Below are 4,073 nucleotides of genomic sequence, written 5' to 3'. Positions count from 1 at the left end.
AGGTAACCATCTACCTTCCTTTAGCCCTTCTCTACCCATGTGGCATACATGGTATTATGTGGATCATGAGGTACAATCTTCCTTTCAGCACTGTGATAGCTGATCTTTTGGACGACTGGACACAAAATAGAAGAGAAAACCCTTAAATGAGGATTTCTCTCCCTCAGGTTGCCTGCGAGCAAGTTTGAGCACTTGCTAGGTTGATGATTGACAGGGGAGGGCCCAGACCACTATGGGTAGTGACATTGCTCAGCAGGTGATCCTGGATGATAGGAGAAAGAGGAATGAGAAAGATGGGGAGTGAGGCAGTAGACGGCATCCTTTCATAGCCTTCACATCAGTCCCTGCTTCGTTTCTTGCTTGAGTTTCTACTTGCTTTACCTCGATGATGAGAACCTATAAGATGTAAACCTCCTCCTCCCCCAAATTTCTTTAGTTCAGTGTTTTATCACAACAACAGAAACCTAGGTAGGACATATATTGGTGGCAGGAGTGGGGTATTGTGTACTGACAGACCTGACCATATTGTTATAGGGAGGACTGTGCAGTGCTTAGAGAGCTCTGGAAAAGCCATTGGTGCTTAATGCTCAATTCCTTGCTGCCTGTGGCATTGGGGGAGCTAGCCGGGGCAGAGCTGGAGAGCTCACCCTGGTGATGAGGTCGTAGAGCTGGTGGGCTAACCAAACTCAGCTACCACCCAGGCCCACATCCATGGCTATGAGTTGATCCACCCCACCAGTGAATTGCTGGAGCACACGAAGGAGCTGGTCCAGCATATCTTCAATGTTTTCCATGGCATGGTTTGCAGTCAGTTCATGTGAAATGCCGCGGTGCCTGCAGTGAAAACACACACTTTGGATTTGGTCCTGTGACTCCACATGAACTAGAACAGTGGAAGTCCTAAATGCTCTTCCAGCCAGTGGGGTGAACACAGCATTAACTTCTGTGAAAATCACAGTTAACACCGGTCAAATGTGTGCATTTCTAGAACTCCATGGTCTTTTATGGAAGAGAACAATGGGACTGAATGTATGTCTTTCAAAGCTCAAAGCAAAGGTCAGGTTGGAGGCACAGTTCATAGTCTACTACTTTTACTGGACTGGCAATCTCTTTAGGCTAGTTTGGCCCTTTACACAATACTTGAGATAAGTTCTCATCTAAAATGAGATTATTTACTAAGTAGTAATCTATCTTCACATAAGTGACTGAGGTGATACTAGCCTTCCATAGAACTTCCAGACGCCTTGAAGTGGCTTTTGCTCTTTGGTATTTCTTGATCTGCTACCAATGGAGAACTGAGAAGCAAAACCTAAGAGGTCACTTGGAGTATCGGGTGCTTAATAAACATTTGCTTGGTGAATACACTGCATTTCATGCAATAAAAATTAGACTATTTTTATATTCCTTATCAGGTATCTATTATGTTACCTCAAGTTAAGTATATAGTTGGCCTTGAGGTTTAAAACATAGTATTTTTCTCTCTTCAAATATTAGGGTTGAAGTAGTCATTTATTTCTTTTGTTCCCTCAGGTCTCACCTACATTTGCTACCGGCCTCTTCTGTAAATGTCTTCAGGAATCTAAAGACTACCCAACAGTGCCTTGCAAACATGTGTTCTCTAGGCGATGCCTCTCCAGTGTTTTTGCAGAAGACCAGAGAGGGATGTAACACATACTACAGTAGCCATGTAGATCTTGAGAAAGCAGTTTAGAGACTGAATTCTTTGTCTGGAAGGGACATTGGGGAACACTAGCACATCTGCCCAACTACCATAGACCCGCACAATGTTTTAAAGTAGGATACACACATACACACAAACACCTGGTGTTTTAAGATAGGGTCTTACCCTGTTGCTCAAGGTGACGTAGAAGTCACTATATGGCCCAGATAAGTTTCAAACACGCGGCAATCCTCCTGCACTAACTAGTGCCAGAATTACAGGTGTGAGCTACCACACTTGGTAGAACACTAGTTGTATTAATGAAGACACTGAGTGAGGCTCCAGGAGGGGACCTGAATTTTGAAGGTGAGTCAGAATCCAGACTTCCCGGCTCTACTGCTCTCTCAGTTAGACCCTAAGCTCTGAGCTCGTAGATAAGCTAATTTGAAATGCTGGTATTACTTGCCTAGCATCTATGAGGCTCTAGGTGCTTTTTGTTTGTTTTTGGAGATAGGGTCCCTCTGTATCTGTAGCTCTGGCTGTTCTGACACTCACCTTGTAAATCAGGCTGGCCTCGAACTCAGAGACCCATGTGTCTCTGCCTCCCTAGTGCTGGGATTAAAGGCATGTGCCACCACTGCCCAGCTGTTTGTTTTCCTAAGGCCTATTGGGCCTAGTGTAATTTGTAGGAAATATTTTGGTATGTATACCCATACAAGGGTAATAAAAATATTAGTAATTTAGTAATTTTCAGTCTGCATTTTTTCATGTATTTTCCTTTCATTTTCTCGAGTTCAAGAGAAAACAGAATAATCAAACATGATTTTTTTTTTCTGGTATCTAACATGAATGTATGTCTTTCAAACCTCAAAGCAAAAGTCAGGTTGGAGGCACACTTCATAGTCTACTAGTTCATATTGGACTGGCAATCTCTTTAGGCTAGTTTGCCCCTTTACACAATACTTGAGATAAGTTCTCATTTAAAATGAGATCATTTACTAAGTAGTAATCTATCTTCACATAAGTGACTGAGGTGATACTAGCCTTCCATAGAACTTCCAGATGCCTTGAAGTGGCTTTTGCTCCTTGGTATTTCTTCATCTGCTACCAATGGAGAACTGAGAAGTAACACGTAAGTCAGACACAGTAGCACACACCTGTAATCCCAGCACTGGATGGGGAGGGGGAGGTGTTAAGGCAGGAGGATTGAATTCCAGGCAGCATGGGTTGCATAAGACCCTAAGACCCACCTTCTCTCTGACCCCCAAAGGAAGGGAAAACAAGAAGTAGCCACTGCCGCTTCTACGTTGAAGGTTCCCTTTTCTCTGAAATCATCATCCACAACTTAACACAAGGGCAGGAGTGGATTTGACTTAAGACAAGACAGTCAGATATTCTCATTTGAAAATTTGGAGTTGGACATCAAAAGGCAGCCAAGTCTCTCAATGTGGCTGGATGAGTAATTTTAAGGACTCTGTTGTACTGTCCAAGAAATGGGCCCATTTTTATATGGCTGCTCTCAGAACAAGTCACCAAAGAAGATAAAAAGCAGTGGACTGGCAAGAAGCTGGCGAAACATTGGAAGCAAACCCAAACAAGAGCGGGAGAAGCTGCTGTGTTTAACTAAGACTCAATGATCTTTAGGCTGACCAAATGAGACATCAAGAAGATTAAGTGATAAAAAGGAACAATCTATGGAGCAACTTAGGAAGTAAGCTGTATTAAATTATTGACTACTACATTTGATAAATGTTTTTTAGAGGTATACTTTATTACTCAGGTATTTTTTAGGTTAAAAGTAAAATTATTTTTAAAAGCGACTCTCTAGTTTTATGAATTTTTTAAAGATCTCGTCTGTGTAAAACAAGGAGTAGGATGATCTTGCTGATCTGTCATTTTTAAGGGGGTAATTATAGAAGACACGATTCATGAGAATGGTTCTAACACATAATTCACTGTGCCAATATGCCTGTGTAGAGGCTTTATATCCTTACAGCTATGAATATTTACTATCATCTAAGTATTGTGCTAAAATTTTTGTTGGGAAAAGTTCATGCACATATGCATCCCTCCTCCCTATACGTTTACCAACACAGAAGACTTCTGTGGCCACCATAGCTGTGGGAGTTTCTCCCAGCCAGCCAGGAAGCCGGATGGACAACAATTCCACTGTCTCCAAGGCCCTCCTTGTGTGATGAATTTGCTTGATGAGCAAATCTCAGGCTGCAGGAAACACACCTAACTGGAACATGCCTTGGGCAAAACATGGGGAAGTGAGGAGTTTCTGCACCTTCCCTACAGGCCCGCCTCTGGGAACCAGCAGCACTCCGCCACTGTCCAGCTGGGCAGTCAGGGAAGCCTCACAGGCACAGTGATTACATTTCTCAGCTCATCTCCCTAAGCAGAGGTTGTG

This window comes from Microtus oregoni, unplaced genomic scaffold, assembly GCF_018167655.1.
Source record: "Microtus oregoni isolate MIOR12 unplaced genomic scaffold, Mior012 000023F_ref0000262, whole genome shotgun sequence".
Taxonomy (NCBI): domain Eukaryota; kingdom Metazoa; phylum Chordata; class Mammalia; order Rodentia; family Cricetidae; genus Microtus; species Microtus oregoni.
The sequence above is the reverse complement of the archived record's forward strand: the minus strand, read 5'-3'. Positions refer to the sequence as shown.